The 18,223-nt window shown below is 40.0% G+C and overlaps 1 long non-coding RNA gene across 1 annotated transcript in view; it reads left to right on the plus strand.

The window, feature by feature from the left end:
* The window catches only part of LOC147378786 (uncharacterized), a 46,921-nt gene extending 29,148 nt beyond the window's left edge, over nucleotides 1–17,773 (plus strand). Inside the window, exon 2 of the long non-coding RNA XR_015153389.1 lies at nucleotides 17,140–17,773. This is a non-coding gene — a long non-coding RNA (uncharacterized LOC147378786). The remainder of the gene's footprint in view (nucleotides 1–17,139) is intronic.
* Nucleotides 17,774–18,223: the final 450 nt, after the last annotated feature.

The raw sequence follows: 18,223 nt of genomic DNA on the forward strand, positions 1-18,223 counted from the left end.
CTGACATTTACAGAGAGAAAAAGGAAACTTTTGCTGGCCTTGTGACTTCAAGAAGGATGTGAAAGAGCGGGGGCTGGGCCTGACTTCTCCAGAACCCTCTCCAGCCCTCTAGAGGGAAACCATAAGGAAAGGCACTCCCACAAGGACTGGAGGTAGCAGTGGACTGGGGTCAGCAAGCATAGATCCAGGAGGTGACGCAGCTTGTTCTGGGGCAACTAGTGAGGGCCAAATCCTGTCTGCCTCTGTTTCCTCATTTCTAAGAGGAAGTTGGAAAAAAAAAAAAGGACAAATATGCTGCGAAAGAGCAGTCTCCTTTGGTGAAAAACAAACCAATCCAACCTATTCAGAGTTTGAAAGCCAAAGCTGTACAGACTGTCCCCTGTGCTGCAAACAGGTCAAGGGCTTCCTCTGGCTTCACCTCCGGAGGCCAAGCCCACCTCCAGTGGCAGCTGTTTTCTCTTCTGCAGAAGGAACTCAAGGGGAATGGTTAGACGCCTGTCCAGCTATGTGCTAAGAAGAGAGGACAACAGAATCAGCCACAGGAGAGGCTGGAAAATCTGGGCAGTGCTGGAGGGGATGGCCCTGGAGGTTCAGGGATTTGGCTGGAGTTTCCCCTGCACTCAGCACACCTTTATGTTTATTTGCTGACTTTGTCATCTCCTTAATCAGACCCTGACCCTGAGGAAGGCATGTTGTCTGCTTCAGAATGCCAATGCCAGAGGCAGATAGGGTTCACTGAATGAAGGAATAGAAGTGGGAGCTGCAGCCTTGGGTCCCTTTGTCAGAGTGGGGCAGGCAGGAAAGGGTCAAACCGGGCGAGGCAAGGGTCACCGCTGCAGTCCTGGCTGCTGTGGCAAGGCTGCCCGACACCCTTGTTCATGGTTCTCTGTGAGCAGTATCTCCTCTGGATGCAGGGAGTTGTGCTAGGGTGGATTGGGGTTATATATCAACCTGACCATAAAACCGCACATTAGGAAAGGTATCTAATCAATTAGTTCTAATTAATTATGAACAAAATGCATCTCCAACTGTGGGATGTGGTTTGTTTCTCGTTTGCTATAATTAGATAAGTTTAGTGACTAGAAAGAAAAAATGTCTAAGTACAAGGGAGGAAAAAGAAAAGAAAATAAAGCAAGTGGTAGTGGTTAGAATTAGTATTAAATGGCAATAGAATGTTGTAACCACTGCCCACAGACGTGTACTCAGCTTCCTTGAACTGAATATAGCTGCCTGATGCTGTTCTGCATGAGCAGAAGCCTCCCTGTCCATCCCTTCCCCACCACAACCATCTCTATCAGGCCCCCAGGCATCTCTGCTCCTTCAAGGGGACTGGGTGGGATTGACAGTCTTGTGGCCCTGATATTTATTGTCCTGAAGCTGCTGCTGTGGCCCCAGGGTCTCTTGAATTCAGTGACTAGAGTAGAGTTGGGCCAGGACAGGGCAGGGGGCTTTCTGGGGATATCAGACATCAAGGGAATCTGTCATCCCTCTGTGGTTTCTTTGTCTGGACACTGTGGAAAGCTAGTATCTTCACTGCTGGGCTCTTTTGTGGACTCCTTAAACTTGTCCTGGGGCTTCCCTGGTGGCTCAGATGGTAAAGAATCTGCTTGCAATGGCAGGAGACCTGGGTTTGATTCCTGGGTTTGAAAGATGCCCCGGAGAAGGGAATGGCTACCCACTCGAGTATTTTTGCCTGGAGAATTCCATGGACAGAAGAGCTTGGCAGGCTACAGTTCATGGGGTCGCACAGAGTCGGACATGACTGAGCACAACTGGGATCCATGGGAATCAGATCACACAAGGGGCACATCCTGACCGTGACAGACAGCGACAGACCCCTTGGTCTCACTGGCTAATGGCGCTCACAGTGCTTAATGAGGAGAATAAATGCATATGAACCCAATATAGCACTCATGCGGAAACTACACAACCCGGTTTGGAACTTGAATCCAGTCTTTTAATTGATATCACACACCTGGTCTTAGGAGTTACTGAAGTTCAGAGGATTCTTTATGGCTCAGCACAGAAAGATTCAGTGAGAGGCAAAAAGTTATGGTTAAGAAGTAGATTTATTTAGAAAGATACACATTCCATAGACAGAATATAGTCTATCTAAAAAGGTGACAGAGGCCTTGGGGGAAACAAACTCCTCAGAGTGTGCAGAAGTATGATGTTTTTAGCTTTTATGCACTGGATAAGTTCATATGCATAGGCTAATGAGTGGGAAGATTATTTCAATTATTTCGTGGAAGAGGTGGAAATTTCCAGGAACTAGGCCACCCCCCATGTTTTGGCTTTTTATGGTTGGTCTCAGAACTGTCTTGGTACCTGTGGGTGTGTCATTTAGTGGATGTATTACAATGAACGTACCAGTTCAATTCAGTTCAGTCACTCAGTTGTGTGCGGCCCTTTTTAACCCCATGGACTGCAGCACGGCAGGCTTCCCTGTCCATCACCAACTCCCGGAGCTTGCTCAAACTCATGTCCATAGAGTCTGTGATGCCATCCAAACATCTCATCCTCTGTCATCCCCTTCTCCTCCCTCCTTCAATCTTTCCCAGCATCAGGGTCTTTTCCAATGAGTTAGTACTTTCAATCAGGTGGCCAAATTATTGGAGCTTCAGCTTCAACAGCAGTCCTTCCAATGAATATTCAGGACTGATTTCCTTTAGGATGGACTGGTTGGATCTCCTTGCAGTCCAAAGGACTCTCAAGAGTCTTCTCCAACACCACAGTTCAAAAACATCAATTCTTCGGCGCTCAGCTTTCTTTATAGTCCAACTCTCACATCCATACATGACTACTAGAAAAACCATAGCTGTTTAGATGGACCTTTGTTGGCAAAGTAATGTCTCTGCTTTTTAATGTGCTATCTAGGTTGGACATAGCTTTTCTTCCAAGCAGCAAGTGTCTTTTAATTTCATGGCTGCACTCACCATGTGCGATGATTTTGGAGCCCCCCCAAATAGTCTGTCACTGTTTCTATTGTTTCCCCATCTATTTGCCATGAAGAAATGGGACCAGATGCCATAATCTTCATTTTCTGAATGTTGAGTTTTAAGCCAAATTTTTCACTCTCCTCTTTCACTTTCATCAAGAGGCTCTTTAGTTCCTCTTCACTTTCTGCCATAAGGGTGGTGTCATCTGCATATCTGAGGTGATTGAAATTTCTTCAGGCAACCTTGATTCCAGCTTGTGCTTCATCCAGTCCAGTGTTTCTCATGAGGTACTCTACATATAAGTTAAATAAACAGGGTGGCAATATATAGCCTTGACGTATTCCTTTTCCAATTAGGAGCCAGTCTGTTGTTCCATGTCCAGTTCTAACTGTTGCTTCTTGATCTGCATACAGATTTCTCAGGAGGCAGGTCAGGTGGTCTGGTATTCCCATCTGTTTAAGAAATTTCCAGTTTGGAAACTCAACTGCAAGTTGAAACTTCTGCCATCTTGGACCTAGTAGGTTCTAACTAGTTTATGTCATATCCTCATGGCTGTGTTACTCTTTTAAGATTGTGCCCTCTTTGCTTCCCTCCTGTTTCAGTTCCAGAGTAAGCCTACTATCACTCCCAACTCATCCTTCCATTGTTTTAGGTCTTTTGTTTGGTCTTAGGGTAAAAAAGTCCTCCAGGGATTGCTCCCTCCTGAACTGTGTCCCTGAGTGTGTTTATTAATAAGTGGTGCTGACCATGATGGAGGGGGTGTTCTCTGACCACACTAGCCACCCACAGCTAGTTAAGTCTCTGAGCGATTCTGTTTAAGGTTGCTAAGCCGGATGTGCCCCAGATCCACACCAAGCATCTCCAGGCACGTGCCACGCCTCAGTGGCCCACATGCAGGGCAGCAACCTCTCCACAGGGAGGGAAGAGGCTGTATCTAACAGCCTGGCTTCCTTGGTTCTGTCTGGAATTCTTGGATACAGCTGACTTATTGACTGTCTCTACATAAAATTGTATCTCTGGAGCCTCCTGTGGGAGGGCGTGTGTGGTCTCTGGGTTTCCTCTTGTGTGCAAGCAAGAGTCAGTTAATCAGCCGTAGAGACCCTCCTCTAGTCAGCTGCACCTTCAGATATTCATTCATCAAACATCTGCTACATCTATGTTCTCCTCTGGGTCAGGTTTGAGATTCTCAGATCTGGGTAGAACTTGGGCACTCATCATAAGATGCTCGTGATTTCATGGAGGAGGGCAGAAGGGGATTCATAATCATTAACTTTTAAGCCCTTTTTAAAGCCACATATTATCTTATTTTACTTTCTGGCAACTGTCATTTTCTCAAGTTCTTGGTGAAGAAACTAAGGTGCAGGGAGATTGAGTGACTTGTCCATTCAACTGGGTGTGGGGAGCCAGCACACCAGGGCTGGGGCCTGTAACCGCTGTCTGAGTTCCCTCACAGTCAAATGCGGCACGTGCTTTAGGAGGTGAGTGAAGTGGGAATAGCTGATGGAGTCCAGGAAGCTTCCAGCAGGAACTCAAATCAGCCCCTCCTTCCTTCTCTCTCTCTCCCTCTTTCCTTTCTTCCTTTTCCCCCCTCTCTCTCACTTCATTCATTTGTTCATTTGTTTGTTCCTTCCTTCCTTCCTTATTTCCTTCTATTTCACAAATACTGAATGCCTACTATATTCCAGGCAGCAACATTCTAGCCTCTGAGGATGTTAAAAATAAATGATGAGCAATAAGAAAGCCTTTTTTATTTCCAGAAGAAATTCAGGCTCCACCGTGGGTGTTGGTAGCATCCCCATCATACACCTTGTGTTCTATGTTCTGCCCAGGCTGCCTCCTGAGAGAGTAGATTCTGCTTGCATATTCCTACCTTGCATATCTCCAACTCTTCAAGGCCTTTGCCCCACACCCCCATCCCACCCCCATGTCTCTCCTTCTGCCTAGAACTTCTTTTACTCTCTTTAAAAGATTGAAGATTATAAGAATGTGGTCTCTGATTCATAGAATAAATCCTACCCCCCCGCCCCCAACTCAGAGAGGGGCACCACAGGTCATAGGGTAAGGCATCAATTACCTCATGAATGTATATGTGTCCTGGGGCCCTGCAGCTCCTGTTTCCCTCTCCTTGTGGCCAGATGTATCCTAGAAACTCAGGCCCAGCTCTATGCCAGGTGTGATGCTTCCTACCTTGCAAGGGTGTTAGAACTCCTCTCTAAGAGATGGCCTTGCATTCCTGTGAGCAGGTCACTTTGATGCAGGTTCAGCATTGATGCTGTTCTTCATACCCATTTGTGAGCTATGTTTAAACTTGTCCACGTGTGCCAACCTTTGTTTATCATTTCTATATGTTTGAAGCAAGTGATGGGTGCAGAAGCATGGAGAGTGGATTTCAGCTTCAGTCCCCATTTTACTGGGATTCCCAAGGCTCCTTTTTTAGTTCACTTTTCTGCATGTTTTTCCTTCTAGTCATCTGGCATTTTTTTTACTGCCTGCCTAGAACATTTTCATATTATTAAGACAGATACACCCTGAAGTCTGAGAGGAGAAATTCCAAAGATGTTTACTTCTGCTCAGATCTGTCCACTACAGCAGGCAGAATGCTTGCCCTGGGCAGGCATCTATAGACCCAAGCTCTACACAGGCTGTGACATGATTCCCAGGGGCCTGAGACCCTCTCCCTTTCATCCCTAGTGACTTTCTTTGGAGCTCAAAGGTGATATCTCTAATAATAATTCAAACTTATTTTATAGCTCTTATTTTAAACTTATTTTTATGCATTCTGAGACAATAAACTAAGCCCCCCCAGGAGGACACAGCTGCCGGCCTGCTGGCTCATCCCTTTTCCTTCTGGATAGTCAGTGGGGGAGCTAACCTGGCCACTGTGTCATGGTTAACTTTATGTCTGCTTGGGTGTGTCATGACAGCCAAACATTTGGTCTAATGTGTCTAGATGTTGCTGTGAGGGTGTTTTTTAGATGATATTAACATTTCAGTTGGTGGACTTTGAGCAAAGAATGACTCTTTGAATGTGGTGGACCTCGTCCAATCAGTTGAAGGCCTTAGGGCTAAGAAAGAGTTCTTTTGGCTCACTGACTTTAGAATTAAACTGCAACATCAACTGTTCACTTAGTCTCCAGCCTGCCTGCCTACCTGGGCAGATTTTGGACTTGCTAGCCTCCACAATCCCATATATCAACTCCTTAAAATCTCTGTCTCTTTTGAGGACTCTGAGTAGTACAAGGTGGAAACTTTGGATAGGCTGATACTGGCCCTAAACCCCTGTTTTACAAGGTCACTTCTCCGCTCTTACATGGTTCCATAGCCAATCCCCACCCACTAGATCCCAAAGGACAGAGGACAGCACAGAGGCAGGATCCTTCTTCACTATGACATTGGCCATGGAGCACAAAGACCATACACGATAGCCCCATCGTACAACAACACTGAGTGTGTATCCTGACCCCTCAGCATGAGCTTTGATGAGTTTCTGGATGATAATGACAATGTTCAGTATCTATGTTGTGCTGGTTACTTTTATGCTTGTTCTTTCATTTCATCATCACAACTACACAGCAATTTAAGTCTCTTTTTCATTGGTTCTCAGATGAGCAAATCACCCTCAAAGAAGTGAGGCAGCTTCTCGGAGATTTCAAACCATTCTAGGGGACCACAGTCACTCACGCCAAGAACCTTTCTGCCTCACCCTGTCGTCTGTGGTCTTCTCCAGCAGCTTGAGAATTTTGTGTTAGGAGCCCTGTAATAGCAGACTCAGCTTTAAGCCAAAGGAAAAGTAAGCCTTTTATGGTGGGCAACAGCAGGGTTGGGAGATGGAGCGAGTCTGGACACCAGGTTCTTGGCTCCATGAAATCTCATTTCCTAGATGAACATTCCTGAACTGATATGCATTAGCAGTTCTGTCCTGCTGCTGTTAATACTAGGAAACTGTTTAATACAGAAAAATAACTGAGAGGGGGTGCTCTGGGGGTGGGATTTTAGTACTTTTTTCTCTCACTAAATTATTTACCTTAATAATAGTTTTAGATCTACAGATAAGTCACAAAAATAGTGTAGAGCATTCTCATATACACCACACTTTTATATATATACACATCTATATATTTTTGATATGTATCTGTATGTTAATATAGATATGAGATCATATTAATGTCTCTATCTTTAATACTTTATTATATAAATCGTTCTAGCCCTCTCCCCTTGCTACTCCATACCTTCTAGCTCCAGAGGTGAGAAACCTGGTTCCCACCATACACTATCCACTTACTGATACTTAGTTTTTAAGAAAACAGCATCATCATCTAGAGTACAGTGCTTTTGTACAGTTCTTTCTGCCTTTAATCTCACAGACCATTCTTATTTCCAAAGTTACTTAGATCAACACCTTTTTTACCTTCATGAGGAGGAAACCACTTTCATGAGGTGGTCTCATACATTTGTACTACAACTGGATTCTTTCATCACATAATGCATTAATTTGTGTCCACTGACCTAAACAATTATTAAAAATTTTGCAGTCATTAAAGTTTACTGTTCATATTGAAAAATTCCATGGATTTCTATGAATGCATAATATCATGTATCTACTATCACATCAAGCAGAATAGCTTTACCACCCTCCAAATCTGTTATGCTTTACCTATCCGATCCTCTGCTCTACCCCTGCTGAACTCCTAGCAAACACTTATCTGTTTATAATTTTGTATATACAGTTTTACCTTTTCCATAATGTTATATAAATTGAACCATACAGAATGTGCCATTTTCAGATTGGCTGTTTTTACTTTGTGATATTCATTTAAAATTCACTCATGGCTTTATGCGGCTTCACAGTTAATGCTCTTTTAGTGCTCAATAATTTTGCAGTATACGAATGTACTCACTCTTTTTTCCCCACTCATTTTATTGAAGGATATTTTGGTTTCTGCAAGTTTTTTGCAATTATGAAAAGCTCTTGTAATAGCCCATGTAGGTTTTTGTGTGGACATAAGTTTTCAAATCAGTTGGGTAAATATCTAGAAGTGAGATTGCTGGACCATATGAAAGATTATGTACAATTTGTAAGAAAGTGACAAACTGTCTTCTAAAGTAACTGGGCCATTTTGCATTTTCAGCAGCAATGAAATGAGAGTTCCTGTTGCTCTACATCTTCACAAGCAATTGGTATTAATAGTGTTTTGCCTTTGGCCATCCTAGTAGGCATGTAATGATACCTCATTGTTGTTTTGATGTGGATTTTGCTTATGATAAATGACTTTGAGCACCTTTTTACATACTTATTTGTCATCTGTACACCTTCTTTATGAGATGTCTGCTTAGGTATTTTGTCTATTTATTAATTGGGTATTTGCTTTCCTATTGTTAAACTTTAAGAGTTCATTGAACATTGTAAATATAAGTCCTTTATTATATGTGCTTTGCAAAAATTTCTCCCAGTCTATGACTTGTATTTTCCTCTCTTAAGTGTATTCATAAAACAGAAATTTACAATTTTTGTATAGTTTTTAATTTTAATGAAGCCCAGCTTATTGTTTTCTTTCTTTCGTGGATCACGTAGGATGTTAAATCAAAAACTTATCTCTAAACCCAATGTCATGTTGATTCTCTCTTGTGTTTTATAAGTTTTCATTTATATTTGTTTCTATGATCCATTTTTAGTTACTCTTTGTGGAAGTGTAAGTTCTTTGTCAAGGTTCTTTTTTTTTTTTTGCATATGGACATCTAAATTTTTGAGTAGTATTTTTGAAAAGATTGTCTTCTCTCAATGACCTTTGTGCCTTTGTAAATAATCAGTTAACTACATTTTTATGGGTCTTTTTTGGGCTCCTAATTCTATCCCATTGATCTATGTATTTCTTTCACCAATAATACATTGTCTTGATTACCTTACCTTTATTGTATATCTTGAAATCAGGTAGTAAAAATTCTCCAATCTAATCTTCTTCATATTGTGATGTATATTCCAGGTCTTTTGGATTTCTATATAAGTTTTAGAATTAGTTTGTGGATATCTACAAATATCTAATGGGATTATATGGAATCAATATATGAAGTTGGGAAGACCTGATGTCAGCATTGAGTCTTAAAATCCATGAATACGAAATATCCATTTATTTATATATTTTATACTTCTTTCATCAGTGTTTATAGTTTTCCACATATAGAGTCTGGGCATGTGCTATGCTTAGTCGTGCAGTTGTGTCTGACTCTTTGTGATCCTATGGATTGTAGCCTGCCAGGTTCCTCTGTCCATGGGGATTCTCCAAGCAAGACTACTGGAGTGGGTTGCCATGCCCTCCTCCAAGGGATCTTCCCAACCCAGGACCAGGGATCGAACCCAGGTCTCCTGCATTGCAGGTGGATTCTTAACTGTCTGAGCCACCAGGGAAGCCCAAGAATACTGGAGTGGGTAGTTTATCCCTTCTCCAGGGGGTCTTCCCAACCTAGGAATTGAACTGGAGTCTTCTCATTGCAGGTGGATTCTTTACCAGATGAGCTCCCAGGGAAGCCTGAATCTTTGCATATTTATATCTAAATATCTTGCTTTTAGGTGTTATTTTAAATGGCATTTAAAAAATTTTCAAACTTGAATTATTCATTGATTATTCAAAGGAAAGCAATTGGTTTTGTATATTAACTTTGTATTTTGTGACTTTGCTATACTGACTTACTAGTTTCAGTAATATTTTTGTAGATTCTTTGGGAATTTCTATGTTGATAGTAATGTCATTTGTGAATAAGGATGTTTTTATCTTTTCCTTTAATCAATATACCTCTTCTCCTTCCCCTTTTCCCTTTTCTCCTTTTTACTATTTCCTTCTCCTCCTCTTCATCCTCCTTCTTTTCTTTAGTCTTATTGCACTAGCTAGGATTTTCTGTGTGATGTTGAATAAGATTGGTGAGATTTGTTCTTAATCTAAGAGTGCTGTTACCTACGATGTTGGCCATAGTTCTTTTTTGGTGGATGTTATTTATCATGTCAATGAGTTTCCTTCTATTACTAGCTTTCTTATGGTTTTAAAATTTTAATTCTTAAAATTAATTTCTAATTGGAGGATAATTGCTTTATAATGTTGTGTTAATTTCTGCTATACAATGACATGAATCAGTTATGAAAATACATATTATCCCCTCTTTATTGAACCTCCCTCCCTCTTCCCCCATCCCATACCTCTAGGTCACCACAGAGTACTGAGCTGAGTTTCCTGTGCTATAGAGCTACTTTCTGCTGCTGCTGCTGCTAAGTCACTTCAATCGTGTCCTGCTAGCTATCTTTTTTACACATGGCAAAATGCTACTCTCTTAATTTGTCTCATCCTTTTATTCCCTTGATGTGACCACAAGTCTGTTCTTTATGTCTGTATTTCTATTCCTGCCATGTGAATAGGTTCATAAGGATAATTTTTTCTAGATTACATATATATGTGTTAATATATGATGTTTGTTTTTCTCTTTCTGACTTACTTCACTCTGTATAATAGGCTCTAAGTTCATCCAACTCACTTCAACTGGCACAAATCCATTCCTTTTTAATGGCTGAGTAATATTCCATTGTATATATGTACCACAACTTCCTTGTTCACTTATCTGCTGATGAACACTTAGGTTGCTTCCATATCCTGGTATTGTAAGTAGTGCTGCAATGAATGGGGTACATATGTCTTTCTGAATTGTGGTCAATGTGACATGACTGAGTGACTGAACTGAACTGAAATTAACTTTCTCAGGGTATATGCAGTAGCGGAATTGCTGGGTCATATGGTAGATTTGCTCCTAGTTTTTTACAGAATCTCCATACTGTTATCCATAGTGGCTGTATCAGTTTACATTCCCACCAACCTTGCAAGTTGTTATTACTGTTCAATCACTAAGTTGTGTCTGACTCTTTACAACCCCATGGACTGCAGCACACCAGTCTTCCCTGTCCTTCACCATCTCCAGGAGTTTGCTCAAATTCATGTCCATTGAGTCAGTGATGCTATCTAACCATTTCATCCTCTGTCGTCCCTTTCTCCTCTTGCCCTCAATCTTTTCCAGCATCAGGGTCTTTTTCAATGAGCCTGCTCTCCACATCAGGTGGCCAAAGTATTGGAGCTTCAGTTTCAACATCAGTCCTTCCAATGAATATTCAGGGTTGATTTCCTTTAGGATTGACTGGTTTGCTGTCTTTGCTGTCCAAGGGACTCTCAAGAGTCTTCTCCAGCACCCCAAATCTAAAGCATCAATTTTTTGGTGCTCAGACCTCTTTATGGTCCAACTCTCACATCTGTAAATGGCTACTAGAAAAACCATAGCTTTGATTATATAGACTTTTGTTCTCCTAGAGAATTCGCTTTTCTCCACATCCTTTCCAGCATTTATTGCCTGTAGATATTTTGATGATGGATATTTGGATTGGTGTGAGGTGATACCTCATTGTTGTTGTGATTTGCATTTCTCTAATAATGAGCAATGTTGAGTATCTTTTCATGTATTTGTTGGCCATGTGTATATCTTTGGAGAAATGTCTGTTTTGATCTTCTGCCCATTTTTTTCTTTTTGATTGGTTGGTTTGTTTTTGTGATATTTTAATAGTTGGATGAACTGCTTGTGTATTTTAGATGTTAGTCCTTTGTCAGTTGCTTCATTTGCAGTTATATTCTCCCAATCTGAAAGTTGTCTTTTTACCTTGTTTATAGTTTCTTTTGCTGTGTAAAAAGCTTTTAAGTTTAATTAGCTCTCAATTATTTATTTTTGTTTTTATTTCCATTGGTCCAGGAGGTGGGTCAAAGAGGATCTTGCTGTGATTTATATCAAAGAGTGTTCTGCCTGTGTTTTCCCTTAAGAGTTTTATAGTATCTGGCCTATAGTTTAGATCTTCAATCCATTTTGAATTTAGCTTCGTGTGTGATTTTAGGAAGTGTTCTAATTTCATTTTTTTACTTGTGGTTGTCAAGGTTTATGAGCACCATTCATTGAAGAGGTTGTTTTTTCTCCATTGTATATTCTTGCCTCCTTTGTCAAAGATAAGGTGCCCATAGATGCATGGGTCTATCTCTGGACTTTCTACCTTTTTCCCATTGATCCTTATGTCTTTTTTTTTGTGCTAGTACCATACTGTCTTGGAACTATAGCTTTGTAGTATAGTCTAAAGTCAGGAAGTCTGATTCCCAAAGCTCTGTTTTTCTTTCTGAAGATAGCTTTGGCTATTGGAGGTCCTTTGTGCTTCTATACAAATTGTAAATATCTTTGCTCTAGTTCTGTGATAAAGGTCACTGATAATTTGATAAGGATGGTATTGAATCTGTATATTGCTTTGGCTAGTATAGTCATTTTCACAGTACTGATTCTTCCAATGCAAGAACATGATATCTCTCCAACTGTTGGTGTTGTCTTTGATTTCTTTTATCAGTGTCTTACAGTTTTCTGCATATATGTTTTTTGTCTCCTTAGATAGGTTTACTCCTAGGTATTTTATTCTTTTTGTTGCAATGGTGAATGGGATTATTTCTTTAATTTCTCTTTCTGTTTTTTCATTGTTAATGTGCAAGAATGAAAGAAATTTTTGTGTATTGATTTTGTATTCTGTGGCTTTACTAAATTTATTGATTAGCTCTGGTAATTTTCTGGTGGCATCTGTAGGTTTTTCTATGTATATAGTATCATATGATCTGCAAACAGTGAGAATTTTATGTCTTCTTTTCCAATCTTGATTTCTTTTATTTCTTTTTCTTCTCTAATAGCCATGGCTAGGACTTTCAGAACTATATTAAATAATAATGGTGAGAATGGACACCCTTGTCTTGTTCTTGATCTTAGAGGAAAGCTTTCAGTTTTTCACCTTTGAGAATAATTTTTGCCATGGATTTGTCATGGATTTGTTATTATCTCGAGGTAGTTTCCTTCTATGCCCAGTTTCTGTGGAGTTTTTATTGTAAATTTTGTCAAAAGGTTTTTATGCATCTATTGAGATAATCATATGGCTTTTATCTTTTTGTTTGTTATTATGGTGCAACATATTTTTCAATCTGTGTATATTGAAGAATCTTTGTATACTGAAGAATCTTTGTATCCCTGGGATACATTCCACTTATCATGATATATAATCCTTTTAATGTGTTGTTGGATTCTGTGTGCTAGTATTTTATTGAGGATTTTTGCCTCTAAGTTCATCAGTGATATTGGCTTATATTTTCTTTTCTTTTTTTTTTTTTTTGTGGTATCTTTGTCTGGTTTTGGTATTAGGGAGATGGTGGCCTCATAGAATGAGTTTTGGGGTCTTCCTTCCTCTGAATTTTCTTGAAAGAATTTGAGATATTAGTTCTTCTCTATACATTTAATAGAATTTGCCTATGAAACCATCTGGGAGAAACCAGATGACACCACCCTTATGGCAGAAAGTGAAGAGGAATGAAAAAGCCTCTTGATGAAAGTGAAAGTGGAGAGTGAAAAAGTTGGCTTAAAGCTCAACATTCAGAAAATGAAGATCATGGCATCTGGTCCCATCACTTCATGGCAAATAGATGGGGAAACAGTGAAAACAGTGTCAGACTTTATTTTTTTGGGCTCCAAAACCACTGCAGATAGTGACTGCTGTCATGAAATTAAAAGATGCTTACTCCTTGGAAGGAAAGTTATGACCAACCTAGATAGCATATTGAAAAGCAGAGACATTACTTTGCCAACAAAGGTCTGTCTAGTCAAGGCTATGGCTTTTCCAGTGTTTATGTATGGACATGAAAGTTGGACTGTGAAGAAAGCTGAGCGCTGAAGAATTGATGCTTTTGAACTGTGGTGTTGGAGAAGACTCTTGCGAGTCCTTTGGACTGCATGGAGATCCAACCAGTCCATTCTGAAGGAGATCAGCCCTGGGATTTCTTTGGAAGGAATGATGCTAAAGCTGAAACTCCGGTACTTTGGCCACCTCATGTGAAGAGTTGACTCATTGGAAAAGACTCTGATGCTGGGAGGGATTGGGGGCAGGAGGAGAAGGGAACGACAGAGGATGAGATGGCTGGATGGCATCACTGACTCGATGGATGTGAGTATGAGTGAACTCTGGGAGTTGGTGATGGACAGGGAGGCCTGGCGTGCTGCGATTCATGGGGTCGCAAAGAGTCGGACACAAATGATCGACTGAACTGAATGAAATCATTTGGCCATGTGGTTTTATTTTTTGTAAAATTTTTATTCACAGTTTTTATTCAGTGCTTGTGATTATTTTCTTCATATTTTGTATTTCTTTTTGGTTCAGACTTGGAAGATTGTATTTTTCTAAGAATTAGTTCATTTCTCCAGGTCGACCATTTAATTGGCATATAGTTACTCGTAATAGTCTCTTATGATCCTGTTATTCTGTATTATCTGGTGTAACTTTTCCTTTTTCATTTCTAACTTTATTGGTTTTCATCTTTTTCCTTTTTTTCCATGATGAATATGGCTAGTGGTTTATCAATTTTGTTAATCTTCTCAAAGAATCAACTTTTACTTTTATTGATCTTTGCTATCATTTCCTTCATTTCTTTTTCATTTATTTCTGTTTTGACTTTAATGATTTCTTTCCTTTTACTAACCTTGGATGTTTTTGTTCTTTTTCTAGCTGCTTTAGGTATAAGATTAGCTTATATATTTGATGTTTTTCTCATTTCTTGAGCTAGGATTGTATTGCTATAAAATTCTATCTTAGAATACTTTCAGTCCATCCCATAGGTTTTGGGTTGCTGTGTTATTATTATCATTTGTTTCTTGGTATTTTTTTAATTTCCTCTTTGATTTCTTCAGTAATAATTTGGTTTTTTAGAACATTATTGTTTAGCCTCCATACGTTTGTGATTTTTAGTTTTTTTTTCCCCCTGTAAATGTTATCTAATCTCAGCATTGTTGCAGTTTAAATATTCTTAAACTTACCAAGGCTTGATTTGTGACCCAAGATGTGATCTATCCTGAAAATGTTCTACAAGTATTTGAGGAGAAGGTGTATTCTGTTGCTTTTGGATGAAATGGACTTTAAATATCAACTAGGTCCATCTGTTGATACATGGAGAGGCAATGGCACCCCACTCCAGTACTCTTGCCTGGAAAGTCCCATGGATGGAGGAGCCTGGTAGGCTGAAGTCCATGGGGTCGCTAAGAGTCGGGCACGACTGAGAGACTTCACTTTCACTTTTCACTTTCATGTATTGGGGAAGGAAATGGCAACCCACTCCATAATTCTTGCTTGGAGAATCCCAGGGATAGAGGAACTTAGTGGGCTGCTGTCTACAGGGTTGCACAGAGTTGGACACAACTGAAGCAACTTAGCAGCAGCAGCAGCAGGTCCATCTGTTCCAATGTGTCATTTAAGACTTGCATTTCCCTGTTAATTTTCTGTCTGGATGATCTATCCATTGGTATAAAGGGGTGTTAAAGTCCCCTGCTATTATTGTGTCACTGTTAGTTTCCCCTTTTATGTCTATTTGCATTAGCTTTATGTATTGAGATGCACCTTTGTGTGGTGCATAAATATTTACGATTGGTATATCTTCTTGGATTGATCTCTTGATCATTATATAGTCTCCTACCTTGTCTCTTGCAGTAGTCCTTAAAGTCTATTTTGCCTAATATGAGATTTACACCTTTGACTTTGTTTTGACTTTTTACCTGTATCAGATGTCTCTTTCTATCCCCTCCATTGATTCTGAATGAGGTCCTTGCTGGGTAGAGTAATCTTGGTTGTAGGTTTTTCCTTTTCATTACTTTAAGTATATCTTGCCATTCCCTTCCAGCCTGCAGAGTTTCTGCTGAAATGTCAGCTGTTAACCTTAGACTTTACTGCCATAACAATAAAACCCTCTCAAAACAAAAACAAAAAATCAAACCCAGACAGATGATAAAAGAAATATCAGATAAGTGGAAACAAACCAATAAAGAAAGAAAGAAAGAAAGAAAGAAAGAACACACACACACCCAGGAGAAATCAATACAGACTGAAAAAAAAGAAATTACAAGTGAATAACCTGATGAACAAAAGAAACCAAAAATGAACCTAACCAATTAAAAACAAAGCTAACTAAAGCACAAAACAGAAAACAAAACCAAGCAGAGTGCCAACTGGGGAATAAAGCATGGAAAACAAGACAGACAAAAATGGTAAATAAAAAAAAAAGAAAAAGAAAATCTAAGTTTAAACAGAAACATGAAAAAAGATCTGTATATATAAATTAAAACAACAAAACAAACAAACAAACAAAAAGAAACAGAATAGCATGAAGTCAAGATAGAAGTAGAAATATATAAAAGAAATTAAAAGTATGATTTAAAAAATCCCAATGCTTAATAATAATAAAAGCAACAACTACAATAACAAAGAAAAAAGAAAGAAAAAAAGCAACAGCAAATCCAACAGCAGAACAGAAAAATAATAAAAAACGTTTTCCTAGCATCTCAACTGTTAGCATCCTTCACACAGCTGTGAACCCACCTCTAAATCCCTAGGAGGCCCTCCTATACTGAGGAAGGCTGGTCTGAACCTGCTGTAGAGACAGCTCAGGCTCTAATCTTGCCCTGCTCCCATGTGTGCTTGCCTCCAATGTCTAGCTCTGCCAGAGCTAGAGCATTTCCTTTTGTGGAAACACTGTTTTATATATATATATATTCCACAGACATAGAGTATACCTAGTTGATTGTGTAGATTTAATCTGCAGATTGTGCAGCTCGTGGAAAGTTTTCTGAGTTGCTCTTCTTTAGTTTCTCTGCCTCTGGAGCTCAGGGTGGTTTTATTCCAACCTGAGTTTGGACTACCCACAGAAGTCTGCTCCAGGGGTTGCCCTGGAGGACTTGGGACATTCCTGGTGAGGACTGGGCATGGAGTTGGCATGGTTGCTTATATCACAGAGACCCCAGCAGTGCCAGGTATGCAGGGAAGCCAATATCCATGGGTGCAGAAGATATGGCTCTATTAAATATTTTTTTAAGGCTTTGGCAGCTGGCACTTAAAGGGTCTCCCTGACTGGTCCTTCTCTATTGCTTGGCACAACAGGCACTCAAAGGGCAGCCCTGGCTGGTCCTTCTCTATTACACAATTGTCAGAGCCAGCATGAGGGGAGAAAGGGGCTATAGTGGTGGTTCCACCCACTGTGCATGACTCAGCCCCACCCTGCTTCCATTGCCACCTGGTTTCTCTCCAAAGGCATTCTCTGTTTCAGATTTCTTTCCTTCTTCCCTTCAGGCCATCTCCCTGAAGTCAACAGCAGTCCTCAACCCAGGATTACTCTCCAATCTCCATGCTCCAGCTCCCAGCCCCGTGCACACCAGTGGAATTGTGTCCCAGTCTGGAGCACGTACTGTCATGGTACAGATTGTCTGTATGTTTCTCACTCAACTCAGACTGTCACAGAGCATCTGCTTCACCCTTCTCCAACAGCCTCAAATGCTTCTCTTCTGTTCCAACCAATTTCCCTGGATTTGGAGTCAAGGACCCCTACAAGTATTCAGTCAGTGTTCTGTGAGAACTGATGTATCTATAGATATATTTCTAATGCATCCTTGGAGAGAGGTGTATTCTATGTCCATCTAATCCTCTGCCATCTTGGTTTTCTCCTCAGGGTTCTTAATTTTTTTAATCATACATGTTGACTTTTGTCTATTGCTGTCATTAAATGATTGTATTACTTTTCTCCTTTAGACAGAGATATGGTAAATTACATTAACTAACTTTTGAACATTGAACCAGCCTTGCAAACCTAAAATAAATCTCACTTGGTTATGGTTTTCAAACTTTATTCATGATTGAATTTTATTTGCTAATATTTTGTGGAGGATGTTTAAGTTTATTTGTAAATAAATGAGAGATGGGATTTTAATTTTCTTTTCTTGTTGTCATTTTCTGCTTTTCATATTAAGATAGTGCTAGCCTCACAGCCCACCCATTAACAGACAATTGGATTAAAGATTTATGAGTATGGCCCTGTCCATCAGAACAAGACCCAGATTCCCCCAAGTCAGTATCTCCCATCAGGAACCTTCCATAAACCTCTTATATTTATCCATCAGAGGGCAGACAGAATGAAAACCACAATCACAGAGAATTAACCAAAATGATAACATGGATTACAGCCTTGTCTAACTCAATGAAACGATGAGCCATGCCGAATAGGGCCACCCAAGGTGGACGGGTCATGGTGGAGTTCTGACAAAACGTGGCCCACTGGAGAAGGGAATGGCAAACCATTTCAATATTCTTGCCTTTGGAACCCCATAAATAGTATGAAAAAACAAAAAGATATGACACTGAAAGATGAATCCCCCAGCTT

This window comes from Bos grunniens, chromosome 2, assembly GCF_055505025.1.
Source record: "Bos grunniens cultivar Pamir isolate PY7600 chromosome 2, Bosgru_T2T1.0, whole genome shotgun sequence".
In the NCBI taxonomy this organism is placed as follows: domain Eukaryota; kingdom Metazoa; phylum Chordata; class Mammalia; order Artiodactyla; family Bovidae; genus Bos; species Bos grunniens.